The sequence below is a fragment of the Sturnira hondurensis genome, unplaced genomic scaffold, assembly GCF_014824575.4.
Source record: "Sturnira hondurensis isolate 20B ecotype Veracruz unplaced genomic scaffold, ASM1482457v3 Scaffold0006437, whole genome shotgun sequence".
NCBI classification, from domain to species: Eukaryota; Metazoa; Chordata; class Mammalia; order Chiroptera; family Phyllostomidae; genus Sturnira; species Sturnira hondurensis.
This window is the reverse complement of record NW_028079068.1, coordinates 3,582,204-3,597,355: the sequence shown is the minus strand read 5'-3', so window position 1 is coordinate 3,597,355 and position 15,152 is coordinate 3,582,204. Positions and strand designations below refer to the sequence as shown.

The following is a 15,152-nucleotide window of genomic DNA, read 5'->3' as shown; positions in this document are numbered from 1 at the left end:
GGAAGCCAAGGCAGCTGAAACCTCTTCCTGAAAAGCTTGCTGAGCAGCACCAACCGCCGCCATTGATTTTTCTATATGGATAATTGAAAACAGCTTGTACGCGATATTTCATACCCATCATCACTGACAACGAAAAGGCCTTAATTCATGTGAATATATAACGGCTCTCATTGCAGACTTTAAGATTGGGCTGAAGAAGCATTTTTCCTTTCTGTGGAAATATATATATAAAAGCTAAGTTCAGAGGAGCCAGGCCAAACCATTTCAGAGCTGAGATGAAAAGTTATGGAGAGAGGGAATGGAAAGAGAGACTTCAAGCAATGGCATGAGCTGCAAAAACTGAAACTGAACCTTTTGGGTTCAGTTTTGAAGGACATATGGGATATCACTACGACTTACATATTGCCAGAAGTTTTAACGTTCTAAAAGAATCTTCAAAAGTTTGGTTCTACACCATCTGAGTTTGGAAATCTGGTGATTCTCAGAAGGATGACGATAGTTTTAAAACAGGTACATTTAGAATGAGAAGGGTAACCAAAGGCTTTAAAACTAAATTGGTAATACACATTTTGCACGCAATCATTTCGGAACGGACAGTACAGTTATTCCTTCTTAAAGCAGCAACCCCCAGCCTGACTTAGCAGGAAACTAGACCTTAACTGAAGCTGATGGCTTTTTTTTTTCATTTTAAACTTTTAGGTGTATTTATTCTACTTTTCTTTCAGTCTAAATTTTCAGAATGGTACCTTATTTATCACTGTCAACATTTATCTTTAATTTTTGAAGACATTTTCAGGAGCTACAGAAAATTTTTTAAAAATCAAGGCAAACTTAGGTTAGGACTTCAATGTCAGAGTCAAGAGGACTAAATAAACTAAGTCATCCAAGGTGAGAGCAGCCAAGCCTCTCTCTCTCTCCCTTTGCCTGACTCCTACCTTATAGAGAACAGAGCTGGAAATATAACCATTTCACCAAAGTAATCAAGTCCAGTCTATATTCAAAAATATAATTTATGAAGTACTTACCACACGCTGGACATTGTTCTAAGTATTTTTCTAGCCAGTATCTCAGTGAATGGCCACAGCAATTCCATTTGGTTGGCAGTGTTGTTTTCTGTATCTCTCTCTGCGGAAACTGAGGCTCACAAAGAGAAAGAATGTTACATGACCAAGTTCGCCCAGTTTGTAATCAGCCACCTCAGGGCTGTTCACACTGATTCAGGAAATGCCACAGTGAAAGAAAACCTCAGGACCTAATTGGATTGATCAGTGAAGGAGAAACATCCTTCCTTGTTTTCATTATCATATCCTCTATGTCGTCGTAACACGTAATAGTTTTTCAGCATCTATGCTATGTGTAAGTCCTGGTCCTTTCCATCTGTATGAAACTGAGTTAATTATCTTTATCCCTTTGAAGTGATAGACTGCAGAGTCGGAAATTAGCAACCTGTGGCTCAATGGACCAGTCTCTGAAAAGATATACATACAAAGATCTCAAGGGTCAAAGCCTACAAAAGGCTAAGGGGATGAAGCCATAAATAGCTTATTAAAACAACACTATGGGACCTTGGCGAGGTGGCTCAGTTGGTTGGAGCATTGTCCTGTGCACTAAAATGTGTGGGTTTGATCCCAGGTCAGAGCACAGACTTAAGTGGTGGTTTGATCCAGGATCAGGTATGTAAGAAGGGCAACCTTTTGATGTTTGTCTCTCCCTTCGATGTTTCTATCTCTTCCTCTTTCTCCTTTCTTCTCTCCCTAAAATCAATAAATATATTTTCAGGTGAGTATGAAAATAAACACATTGGATTTTTGAGAATGCCCACCATTGATAACTGCAACGGCAAACACTGTCCAAACAACATACTTTGAGGACGGCTCTAGTAAAGGTTTCTGGAAGGAGGGCCTTGAACAGAGATCACTGTGAAGCTATTTTTATCTCTATGAGTGTTCTATTAAAATGTCTCCTCCAATAAAAATAAAGTGAACCAAACCAAAATATCTAGGAATAAATTTAACCAAGGATTTTTAAAAACCTGTACTTGGAAAATTAGAAGACACTGAAGAAAGAAATTGAAGAAAATACAAATAAGTGGAAGCAGGTACCGTTTTCATGGAGAGGAAGAATTAATATCATTAAAAGGCCCATACCCCCCGAAGAATCTACAAATTCAACACAATTTCTAACAAGAATCCAATGGCAGATTTCACAGAACTGGAACAAATATTCCAAAAATGTATATGGAACCACAAAAGACCCCTAATCACCACAGAAATGCTGAGAGAGATGAACAAAGTTGGAGGAATCACATGACCTGATATCAAACTGTATTAAAAGGCCATGTAATAAAACAGCCTAGTACTGGCGTGAAAACAGACTTGCAGATGAATGGAACAGAACAGAAAGCCCAGAAATAAACGCACCCCTTTATTTATGGTCAGTTAATGTTTGACAAAGGAGGCAAGTACATACAAGGAGTCCATGGTAGTCTATTCAATAAATGGTGTTGGGAAAACGGTACAAATGCAAATGAAATTAGGCCACCTTTTTTTAAAAGATTTTATTTATTTATCTTTAGAGGGGAAGGGAAGGAGAGGAGAGAAGTATCAATGTGTGGTTGCCTCCCACGAGCCCCCTGCTGGGAACTGGCCCGCAACCCAGGCATGTGCCCTGACTGGGAATCAAACCGTGATCGTGTGCTTTGCAGGCCCGTGCTCAATCCACTGAGCTACGCCAGCTAGGACAGGCCACCTTCTTATACCATCCACAAGAATAAACTCAAAATGGATTAAAGACTTAAATATTAGCCCTCACTGGGTGGCTCAGTTGGTTGGAGCATTGTCCCATACACTAAATGTTACAGGTTTTATTCTTGGCCAGGGCATGTACGTAGGTTGTGGGTTTGATCCCCAGTTGGGGAGCAACTGATTGATGTTTCTCTCTCACATCATTGTTTCTCTTGCTCTCTCTTCCTTCCTCCATCTCTCAAATCAGTAAACATGCCCTCTGGTGAGGATTTTTAAAAAAATATTTAAATGTTAGACTCAAAACCATAAAAATCCATAGGCAGTAAAATCTTGGACATTGCTCATAGCAATATTTTTTCTGCTGTATATCCTTAGGCAAGGGAAACAAAAGAAAAATTAAACAAATGGGAGCACATCAAACTAATAGGTTTTTGCACAGCAAAGGAAAACGTCAACAAAATAAAAAGACACCCCACTGAATGGAAGAACATATTTGTCAGTGATACATCTGATAAGAGCTTAATATCCAAAATTTATAAAGAACATGTAAAACTCAACACCAAAAAATCCAATTAAAAACTTGGCAAAGGACCTGAATAGACACTTCTCCAAAGAGGACATATGTATATGGACAATAGACATATAAAAAGATGCTCAACATCACTAATCATCAGAGAAATGCAATTTAAAACCACAATAAGGTATCACCTTGTATCTGTCAGAATGGCTACCATCAATAAATCAACCAACAAGTGTTGGTGAGGATGTGGAGAAAAGGGAACCCTTGTGCACAGGAATAGACCCTTATGGTGGGAATACAGATGGGTGCAGCCACTATGGAAATCAATCTGGATGGTCCTCAGAAAGTTAAAAATGGAATTTCCTTATGACCCAGTGACCCCACTTCTGGGAATATATCCTAAGAATCCCAAAACACCAATTCAAAACAATATATTCACCCCTATGTCCATGGCAACGTTACTTACAATAGCTAAGATTTGAAAGCCATCCATGTGTCCATCAGTAGATAAGTGGATAAAAAAACTTGTGGTATATTTTACACAATGGAATACTACTCAGCTATGGGAAAGATGGAAATCTTACCCACTGTGACCACATGGATGGACCTGGAGAACATTAAGCTAAGTGAAATAAAGCAGTCGAAGAAAGACAAGTACCATATGATCGCATTTATATGTGAAATCTAATGAACAAAATAAACTAATAAACAAAACCGAAATAGACTCATAAATACAGAGCACAGACTGACAGCTGTCAGAAGAGAGGAGGGTTGGGGGACTGGGTGAAAAAGATGAAGGGATTAAGCAAAACAAAGGAACTCATAGACACAGACAACAGTAGTGATTAGCAGAGAGGAAGGGGGTGGGGGGAGGTAAAAAAGTAGAAATAAAAAAGATCCCCTTTGGAGAATCCTACCACTGGAGAGAGGAAAGAGGACTAGCCGTCGTCCAACATCGATGGGGAAACTGGGCCAAGGAAAAGCAAGGACCGTACTCAGCTCTCAGGAGCAGGGCAGAGGCTGGGAGTCGGTGTATTACTCTCTTCCACCGAAAATATTGGTTTCATCCTAATAGTTCCTTTGGGTGGAATCTACAGCAGCTGAACACGACCCTGTAAGACAAGTTTCAGATGACGAGTTCCTGAGCTTGGTGGCATCTCCCTGCCACCAGCTAGCTGTGTGATCTAGGGCAATGTTTCACTTTCTTTGAGGCAGTTTTTACCTCTGCAAACTGAAGTTGTTTGACCTGGTTTCTAGAGTCATTCTGCTATCACCCCCTATGACTCTGGCTTTTAATCTATGTCTGAAAGAGTTTCTAGTTTTCATAAAGCACCTGGGCCTTGTGAAAAATGATGTTGGAACCAGAATTCCAAAGACAGACAAACTTTAAGTAAAGCATAAAACAGACATTTTCAGGCAGGCAAAGACTCGGAGAATTTATTTCCCAAGTGCTGAGTTTTAGTAAGCAATCTGTGGCTATGTTCCAGCAAATCAAGAAACTACGAAATATGCATGAGTCAAGAAGTGATTAGGCACATGTAGAAGTCCAAAGAAGCAGCAGAAAAACAAAATAAAATAAACAGATGTATATAATTAAAGAATTCATTTAAAACAAAAAATAGCCTTGTTGGGCAGAGTATTCTTGGTTGCAGGCCTTTGCTTTTCATTACTTAGAATATGTCTTACCATTCCCTTCTGACTTTTAGTGTTTCTGTTGGGAAATTAGCTGCTAGCCTTATTGGGGCTCCCTGTTTGTTACTTGTATGTAACAAACGTGTATGTTACTTCCCGTTTCTTCCTTGTTGCCTTTAAGATTCTCTCTTTGTCTTTAAAATTTGGCATTTTAATGATGATGTGTCTTGGGGTAGGCCTTCTTAGGTTCATCTTGATTAGGACCCTCTGTGCTTCCTGAACTTGCATGGATTTTCCCCTCTCCAGGTTGTTCATAGCAACACAATTTACGATAGCCAAGGGCTGGAAGCAACCTAAGTGCCACCAGTAAATGAATGGATCAAAAATCTATGGTACATTTACACAGTGGGATACTATGCAGCAGAATGAAAGAAGGAGCTCCTACCTTCATGATAGCATGGATGGAACTGGAGAGCACTATGCTAAGTGAAATAAGCCAGGTGATGAAAGACAAATACCCCATGAGCTCACCTATAAGTGGAACCTAATCAACAAAACAAATAAGCAAGCAAAACATAACCAGAGACATTGAAATGAACAAACTGACAGTAACCAGAGGGAAGGGGGATATGGGGGAAGAAGGGGAAGGGTCATGAAGGAACACGTATAAAGGACCCATGGACAAAGACAAAGGTGGGGTAGGATTGAGGGTGGGAGGTGTGGGTTGGTGGGGTAGAAGACAATGGCGGGAGGAAAAAAATAGGATGGATTCCAAAAATTATTAGGGAGCTAAATGATACCGGTAACATATTGAAAACATTGTGCATGTTTTATCTTTTAACAAGAACGAAGAAAGATATACAATACCGAGAGAAAGAAATTCATAAAAACTATCAAAGAGCCCAAGCATGAGGCGGAGCAATCCCCCAAAAATAAAAACTAAAAAGTAAGAACAGAGGAATCCTCCGCTCCAGATCACAGGAACATTGTTTCACTGGCACTGGGGTCACGGCCTTGAAAGGTTTCAGAAGCAAAGGTCATGGCCGCACAGTTTGCTGCTCTATACACGTTCACATGGCATCCCAATGAAACTCTGTGTTCTTGGCTTTCAACCCTCAGAACAGAAACTACGACAATACATAGAGCTTGGAACTTTGGTACAAGATAAAATGGAAGCGCTTACAGCTGGGACAGGGAACAGAGTTAACAGAGGTTGAGAGGTGGGAGGAGCAAAGATTGGGGTGCGCTGAAATCCACGCACAGCCATCCCAGGGATTAGCTCTGTGACAGGGAGGAAGAGAAAATGGGGCTGAGTGGGAAACCAGAGAATAACACAGAGGGTCTGTGTTATTAACACATAAAAGCTGTGGGTACAGTGGACGGTAAGGGTGCAACGTGGCTAGTGGCAACAGCCACCATCCCCAGCCTTGTGGGAACTGCTCCTTGGTCCCTGGGAGCATCTTGGATGGTTCAGTCTGCAGACGCAGGTAGTGTCCTCATATACATATGTAATTTACTGAATATTTATGGGGGTTCTGTGCAGATCTGTACAGTTATTCCTCTGTGCAGTTCTCTCTGCTCTGTAAGCTCTAGCTGCCTTGGTCTCCCTGACTCTCGGCTCTGTCTCCCCATCTGAAAGAATCTGCCAGGCTCTGCCTCAGTTTCCCCTCCCTGAACCACTGCCTGGGAACTCTGGAGTCTGTAAAACGGAGTAGTCATAGAGCTTATCTGATTTGATCTCCTTCTCTCAGAGCTTACTCTCCTTTTTTTTTTAGCCTGAGGTCTTAACAATAACTGTTTTTCTACATATAAATGTGTTTATTTAGGTGGGAAGGCAAACCTGGCCTCGGTTAGTCCATCCTGGCAGTGGAAGTCATTTCAAAAAAAAATCTGCTCTGGCTGGTGTAGCTCAGTGGATTGAGCGCAGGGTCTGTGAAGCAAAGGATCGCGGTTCGATTCCCAGTCAGGGCACATGCCTGGGTACAGGCCAGTTCCCAGTGGGGACATGTGAGAGGCAAGCACACATTGATATTTCTCTCCCTCTCTCCTTCCCTTCCCCTCTCTCTGAAAATAAATAAATAAAACATGTTTAAAAAATTCTGCCTCATCAGCAAGCCCCTTTAATGCACAGCATCTCTGACAGCGGACTCTCCGCTTACCTCCTGGTTTTGAAAATCTCAGTTAACCACCATTCAGCGCAGTATCCACCCCAATTATATCTAGCAGCAGTAACAGATGAAAAGAAACTAATTACATTTCTTATGTTTTATTCTGTACATTTCCACACAATTCACAATACAGAAAAAGTATCCAAAAAAGTAACTGTAACGAGTCCATTTCTTTTTCAGAGATTAGTTCAGTCTCCCAAATTAATTCCATTGAAAATCTCTGTAGAGCAACACAGTGATCAAGATACTTTATATAAATAGGAAATGCAAGAAAATTAGGGAAAAATACTTTATGACTTTGTTACAAAAAACTCCATTCTTCCCTTCCCCACCCAACCCTTCCCACCCACCCTCCCTCCACTTCATATCATCTGGATCCCACCGTACCTGGAAAAAAAACTTCATCGGCCCATTGCCACAGTTGCTACTTTTTATTTTATGCCACCTGCCAGCTGGCAGCTTTGCAAAATCATGGCTCTGGGATGTGTAGGGCAGAATCGGAAATTATGAAAGAGCCCTTTATAATGTGCCTGAAACTCTTTGTACAGATGTAGCCTTTGGGAGGGGACTACCCACAGCCAAGGGTACTCTGGCTGGCCAGGAACCTTTCCCCACTCAGAAATCAAAGTGAAGTATGGCCACTCTCATGGAACTGAGATCATGCTATTTCTCAAAGGAATAGTTTTCCTCCATTTCCATCAGCTGTGGTCCATATACTCAGACACACGGCTGCCCACTTCAGTATCAGCAATTTTACATAGACAAGAGCCTCGCTAACCTTTACTAACACTAATTCGGACCCTAACGTTCTCAAAGGTGTGTTCTGCAAAATATTCTAATTTTATTAGGATATTTTGTCTATGAAAGTTTCAAATATCACTTCCCAGGGTGGCAAGAGCCCCACAGGTCCCAACCCACCATCAGGATGATGACCAGTAAGCACCCGTCCAGGTTCTGTCTGCACTGGAAATGATTCACGGGATCAGAGCGGGGAGGGGAGGCAGTGAATGAAAATGTATATCGTTCATACAACCCAACAGGTCAGGAAGCATCTGCATTCATTACACGAGGAGCAGAAAATATCAAAGCTAGACAGTGTCTTAAAAGTGATAGATTTTGCCAACGTATTTGAGAGGATCACTTGTAAGTTAAAAAACATTAGGGTCAAGCAGTTTAGGGTTGTCATCTGTTCATTGTTCCGAGTAAAGACAATTGGTAAACATTTCCTTTCTCTCTCATTTTTAAGGAAGAAAAGCTCTATGTAAACCCCCAAATGAGAAAACCAGACAGTCTTTGAATCTCTTAGGATGGAACCTGTTTGGATTGGTGAAGAACCCCCTAGCTCGTCCTTCTTTTTTTCACATTTAACTGCAGACCAACACAAGCCTGTGGACTGGTCTAACTTCCTAGGAGGATTTGAAAAACTTTTTAAAAAGCAACCCCTTCCTTTAGAAAATTCGATGAGAAAGTTCTTCTACTGGTGGAGCCGCTTTCCCCTGAATTCCACACATAATCTAATCCTTGTAAGCTGCATATATTAAAAATTTCATAGCGCCACCCCTTGAAGCCACGCTGATGAAGTTCAATCTTTTCTGTATCTGCTGAATTTGTTTTTCATGAGGATCCAAGTTGGCCGAGGGCTTATATTATTTATTTGTGGGTTACCATGGCAATCCGTGTTAAGACTAGGGCCTTATTACCCTACTACTCTTGAGGAACTTTTTCCTTTGTCCTATCACTCTGCTCTTTGTTCCCTTCCCAAGCCAGGGGCAAAAAGAAGGGGCAGGAGCAGCTGCCTGAGCTAGACTCCAGGTATCGGGCCCACTTCTTCAGACGATCTCAAGGCTGACTCCCTCCCCCCTTCGGCTGACTTGAAATATAAGACTCAGGCCTGGTTATTATGGAAGGAAAGACGAGCAATGAAAACTGTAGGCCGCTTAAACAGAAACGTGATAAACACATTAATTAGTCTGGTGATAGGAGGTTAAGCCCTATTAAAAACCAGTTAAGTTACCGAAATTGCCTCCACGATTGCTTTTTCACCAGAAAACATAAAGATCTGCTCTTTCTTCAGGTTGCCATCCCAGCTGCACAGCCCAAACCACAAATGGATAGAAAGAAAAGGAAGATGAATGGCAGATCCTTTGTTTTCCCTTTCACTCTTGAACTTGGGACTGTCATGACTTAGTAGAAACATGTCCTATTCAAGGTGATTCGGGAACTGGTTAGCATTGAACAGAGTGTGTGTGTAAACAAAGCAAATTGCTTTAGGATCCTGATGTCCCTGCTTCTAAATGATCTGGGATGTATTTGCAATGACTGGTGTTTTTATAAAACCAGTCACTCACTTTCATTGCCATCTAGAGGGTAGGACCCTGGGGGGAGGGGGGTCTTGGTGCTCTGTTTCAGTCTGAAGTCAGAGAAACCTAAACCTGCAAAATATCACAGGAGTCTGTTAGTCCAATTAAGGACCTGCTTTTACATAATCCCTGATTCAGTCGTTCAATTTTCACTTAAATACTAGAAGAAATACTAGCTCTTTGTTTTTTAGAAAAATTCTCTTTGTTGTTTAGAAATCCTGATCCCTTTTTGGGGGGGTGGGGGTGTATTGTTTAGGAAAATAATAAATCCTTCCGTAAGTAATAAAGCTGCCCCCGTTCATGTCTGTGCCTAGTCTCTCTGTCCTTGTTTCAGTCTGTAAATCATCTACAGATGAACTTGAATCTGACAGCCCTACTCAGCCTGTCTCCTCCAAACATTCCTGGTCTTAATCCTATTGTGACTGCTTTCCAGATCAAACCTGGTCAGCTCTTGTCCGAATTCACCAATTGTCCCAGAAAGAGGCCTTGTGAAGTGCGAGATTCAGAATGGAAGAATATCTCAAGCCTGTCTGTTCTTTCCCCTTCAAGAACAGCACACCTCGCCCAGGTGTGTGAGGCCTCCCTCTACGGACGTGACTGCGTATGACACACTTAGGTTTGCAAACCCAGCAATGGGCTTAGCGATATGGGGCCTTGAATGGCAAGGCCATTCCAACGCTTTCTGGTGCAGCACAACGAAATAGTATCACTTCAGTGGTGACTTCCCAGGAGAGAAAACAACACAGCAAGTCCTCGCTTTACATCAATGATAGGTTTGACCGATGACTTCAAGTGAAATGATGTCTAATGAAAGCAATTTTCCCACAGGCTAATTGATACAAACGGGAGTTAAACTCCTATGGCACCTCATCAATGTTATAACAAAACGGTATTGAAACAAATGTCATTTGGGAAACTGCAGGGCTAAGATTTTTAAATGCTGAGAATCACCAAGTAGAAAAGCTAGTTAGTCACTCTCCCTGTTAATTTCTTCTTGGGATTTCCACCCTGGGACCAAAACATGTGACTTTTTTTCCCTTTGAAATATGTCCAAGATAGTAAGCCGCAAATAGCAAACACTCTATGTTTGTGACTTTACATTCTCGGTTCCAACCAACTCTTAGTGGGATCAAAGGTGAATATTTTTCTAATTTATGGAAATCCAAATGATTGATGTAAAGCATTACTGAGGACAATGGGGGAAAATTGTTTACTCAGAAAACATCCATTACAGGCACGTCAGTCTGTAATTTCTAAAGATTATAGGTCTAGCTGCAATTCTACCAATTACTACACAAATCCATGCAAGTCTAATTCACTGCTCTGATATTCCATTTATTCATCCAAAATGGATCATCGACCTTACCCACCTCATGCGATGGTCCTGAAAGCCAAAAGTGTTTTTAAAAACCCCCACCAAAATGCTAAAACACTGATATTTTCAAAATTACTGAAACTGTTATAATAAACAGGATAGCCTTGAGTCATTTAAGCTATTTTCTGTTGAAAATTATATGTATTTCACTTAAAGATTGAGAAACAAGATAGTTCCAGTCGTTCCCCCCACCACAGGCTCCCGCTGAAGATGCCATTTGGCTTCAAATATTGAAGCTTTGGAAAATGAAGAAAACCCAGAATCATCACTTTCTGATTTCTATGGGTAAGCTACCCCTTGCGATCAGCGCGGCAGGAGCAAAAGCCAAGGCGTTTTCCAAGGCTGCCTTTCATGGGCACGGACTGAGCTTCCAAATATCTGTTAGGCAGAACTTTCTTCTGTGGTTACATTAGATTACATTTAATTCTGAGCGTATCAAATCACAGCACATTTTTTGTGTTAGACAGACAGACAGTGAAACAGATTTCTAATAGGAATTACTAAGAATGCTTAAGAACGAACGTTCATCAAAATGCGTAATGCTCCAGAGATATTTTTGACGAAATTGTAGCTCTTAGTAGACTTTCTTTTCAATAGTTCTTACTGTTAGGCTTAGTTGATTTAAAGATGTTTTAAATTGTAACTAAAGGTCATTGTCCCTAAGACTTTAGAGCCCCTCACTCACAAAGGGAGGTTTCAAGGATTAAAAAATGTTGCCCTAGCTGGTGCAGCTCAGTGGATTGAGCACAGGCTTGTGAACCAAAGGATCGGGGTTCGATTCCCAGTCAGGGCACATGCCTGGGTTGCAGGCCGGTTCCCTGTAGGCCAGTTCCGAGCAGGGGACGCACAAAAGGCAACCATACATTGATGTTTCCCTCCCTCTCTCCTTCCCCTCTAAAAGATAAATAAATAAAATCTTTTAAAAAATGTTGATAAACTTTCCATATGAAATCCTGCCATTCCACAAAGTCATTTTAAAAGAAATACTTAAAAAGTCACAGAATCTAATTCCAGCTCCCTCAGGCAGGGGGTCCCAAGACACAACATCCCTCAAGACGGTCATGTGGCCGGAATTTTGTAACTCTATTAGGATGCCCACTCCACTCTTTGGCGATATTTACACTTCACTTTCCTTATATTTAACCTAACTCATTGCAAATGTTGCCTACTTTCTAGTTACATCCTTGGGACACAGGATGAGTTTCAGCTCTCATTCTAGCAGGGTTTCTAAGCTGCATCTTAAAGTCTTGGTCTCATACACAATTTTAAGAAGAGGGCCAAGACTCCAAAGAAAAGGAACTGCAAAATGTCACTATTTCTCTTACACGTTCACATTCTCCTTTCTGATTTCACAGGAGTGCAAGGTCACTGGCCCGAGGGGCCTGCACCGTAAGCCTCGGCTGAGCCCCAGTACACGCTGCTGGCCGAGCCGGGGCTGCTCCAGCACAGAGCCCCGCACGGCGGGATCTGTCTTTTCTCCTGAGCTGTCAGCTCCGTGAGGTCAAGACATTTGTTTCTTCTATTCATTATGTCCTTAGGAGGGTGCCTTCGTCAGAGTATGTGACAAACGTGTGGTATATCGAAAAGGAATGACTAAAACCACAAACGTGTGACTGCTTCACAAACATGATTGTATTGGAATGACTGAATTAACCGAATACAGATATAAATAAACTGGAATCTGTCCACCATGAAGATACCACCCAATATTCAAATCTCTGCTTTAAAATGTAATGTTTCAACAGCCTCACAATTCTTTTTTCTTTCCTCTGCTTCTTTTTGGGGACCAGTTCAATGGTTCTCAGTGTCCTGGGAGAGCAGGTCATCCCAGGGCACAATGCCTTGCCTGGCCCCTGTCTTCAGGTTTCTCATTAAACTATGGGAGACAGCCTGAAGTCCACCGACAGCCACAGGACTATGACACATACATAACCCAGCCACGCAGGTGACTTCTCGGGGGCACACTGTTGATACCGTTTGATGTGGAAGCAGCTTCCATGACGGCAGCCTCCCCGACGCCCCTGGGGCGACTGACACGGACACCTGCCAACCCTGTCTGGCAGGTCACTTCTGAGAGGAAGGCTCTTGGATCTTTAGGACATGATTCAGGTCAGGGGACGTCTGTTTGTCCCTCCGGCAAAATGGATATTTGTCTCAGAGGGTGATTTCGTTTTGATCCACTTTTGAGTATAACAGCGGACGGCGATTTTGTATCTGCATGAGAAAAATGACTAGAGCCAGAAGAGCAAGCCTACAAGCAGTACTGTGGGCCAGGGCCACACAATGGGAGGGACCAGAGATGAGCGATGAGGAGGACCCTAGAAGGGATGAGGGTGCCAAGGGCGATCTGAGAGGCCTGGCGGAGAAAACATGGCTGGACTCAGAAGCAGCAGAATGTGCGCCCTTGAGAGAATGAAAAGGTTGATTCGGAGATGGATGGGTAACACCTGGGATGCCTTACACTCCATAAACAAGAGTTTACGATTAGTTTGAAAACTCTAATTGAATGCGTACCCTAGACTTTTTTTTTTCCTAAAATGACAATAATCCATTGAAGTAGAGCAATCAGTCCTTTTAGTCGGTGGTTAGGATGAGCCAATTTCACAATGATCTATTTTACTCTTAAACCGCATAATTACAGAAGATAGCCTGCTGTTTCGGTGATTTCATTAGCGACTCCTACTGGAAGGAAGCCAAGCTCCTCAGACCCCCCAGCCCACATCCAAGTCCCTACACTTTCCTAGCAACAGCTCACCCTAATTAAACATCACTAGGCAGCCCGCGGGGCGCTAGTCCCATGACCTCAGCTTGGGGAAGCATGCAAGTGTCGCATTGGAACAAACCCTCCGATTGAGATCCAAACAAGTTTCTGGGCTCTGGTAGGTGTCAGGCTTTATGGGAGGTAACATAAGCAGTCGCAAGGCTGTTTGGTCGTGGATTTGATGACACAGGCACTAGCAAAGGCCAGGTGCAACTGCAATCCGATGCAGGAATAGAACTAAGCTTAGTAGAAACAGCAATGGATACATGGAAATTCTCCGTTACCTTGTCTTGGGCTGTTGGTGTTAACTAGACATATACAGGTGACCAGCATGCTTCTGAAACGTTTTCTCTTTTTTATATGTGTGTATAGTATATATACACCTATATGCATACAAACAAATACATTTCTGTGAGGAGGTGGGCTGGTGGAGGCAGAGCATTTCTGACATGACTCACAAGCTGCAGCGTTTACAAGTATCAGGTCAGCGTTATTGATCTCCGGAAAGCGGGACGAGGACACCACAAACACAGAGGAACACTTCACTTTGCATGGGCCACTCGCTTCTATGGTCTTGGAACTTTTTATAAAAAGCAGGTTCCGCTTTCCTAATTTCAAAAAAGTCTAAATATTTTAAATAAAGGTGACACGTAAAACATCCAACTGCTGCCCCACATTCTTTAAGACGTGGACATTTTGAGAATCTAATACATACGTTTCAGAAAACCTCCAGCAAAGAGGCCGTTACTGGGTCCACGGGAAAATTAACTACCTGTTGAGCATCTTTCCATGCAAGTGGAGCCTGCCTAAGCACTAAAGCCAGCTATGATAAACAGACCGGGGCATCTGGGGATCCGAGGCTTCCCATCAGTCATCACTGAGCTCACGACTGGGCTTGCCGGCTAACCTCTCTTTCAAAAATTGCATCTGTTTTAGGTTGTAACTTCTATAGAGGTAACCAGAACGCGAAAAGCGAAATTCCCAGCCATGGTGTTTATTTCCTTCTTGGCTCCTGTGGAGTATCATGTCCTTGAACGTGATAAAGCACAGCTTAACTGGGTTCTATTTCATTAATGGTGTAAAACTGGAAAAGAAGGTTTTAAAAAAAATGACTACCTTTAAGGTTATATCCCATTGTCTTTTCATAACGCTCCATTTCTCATGGCTCTATCTGTCTGATCTAAAAACGGTATCCCAAAGCAGACAGGACGCCGACGTAGAGGGCTCCTCGGAGCCAGACACAGAGGACTGGCAGCTGAGCCAGCCACTCTGTGCTGTAGTCTCAGTAGGTTTCATAGAAAATGGTATTTCTACAGGTATATAGTTTTATGTCTTTTAAAAGAAAGTTACGTGGGTTTTCAGATTGGGGCCAGACTAGTTGCTTCTATGCTTCTCAAGGATCTATTAAAAGTGGGATACTCTCTGCCTAAGCTGATTTCAGAGTTGAAAACTCCTGGAACATACGACCTGAGCTCTGTCTAAAGCCCAGGACAGTCACATGTAATGATCAGTTAAAAAAATAAAATGTTCCAGGGAGGAGATGTAATGTAGAAGCCATTACCTGCGTAACTGTTTTTTGCTCATTTTTGACT

General features: G+C 42.2%; 1 long non-coding RNA gene across 1 annotated transcript; it reads right to left on the bottom strand.

Moving 5' to 3' along the window:
* Positions 1–8,794: 8,794 nt before the first annotated feature.
* On the bottom strand, positions 8,795–15,038 carry LOC118989107 (uncharacterized). The gene is made up of 3 exons (XR_005066950.1): positions 15,028–15,038; positions 14,218–14,223; positions 8,795–9,455 (listed from the first exon to the last, which is right to left on the bottom strand). It is a non-coding gene; the product is annotated as an uncharacterized LOC118989107 (long non-coding RNA).
* Between the last annotated feature and the right edge of the window lie 114 nt (positions 15,039–15,152).